We start from the raw sequence: 513 nt of genomic DNA, 5'->3' as shown, positions 1-513 counted from the left end.
TCCGCTTTGATGCAGCAACCGACAATGGAAATGACACATATTATGGTTACATGGCAGACATATGGGAACTTGACTACGGAGTAGATTTTAAGGTCCCTTTGTTTAAGTGCAAGTGGGTCAATCTGTCAGGAGGCGGGGTACAGGTAGACCCACAGTACGGAATGACCACAGTGGATCTGAAAAATCTTGGGTACACTGACGAACCGTTCGTCCTAGCCAATGATGTGGCACAGGTTATCTATGTGAAGGACATGTCTACCAGACCGAGGAAAAGAAAAGATAAGGAAGCGAATACATCATACAATGAGCCAAAGCGCCACATAGTTCTTTCAGGAAAAAGGGACATCCTGGGAGTGGAGGGCAAGACAGACATGTCTGAAGAGTATGAAAAGTTTCATGAAATTCCCCCCTTCAAAGTCAAGGCTGACCCAAGCATCCTGATAAACGATGAAGATTATCCATGGTTACGGCGCAATAAGCAAACGACACAAGCGAAGAAAAAGTGAAGACTTT

Source organism: Triticum dicoccoides, chromosome 5B (genome assembly GCF_002162155.2).
Source record: "Triticum dicoccoides isolate Atlit2015 ecotype Zavitan chromosome 5B, WEW_v2.0, whole genome shotgun sequence".
NCBI lineage: Eukaryota > Viridiplantae > Streptophyta > Magnoliopsida > Poales > Poaceae > Triticum > Triticum dicoccoides.
Note: the sequence above shows the minus strand (reverse complement) of the source record.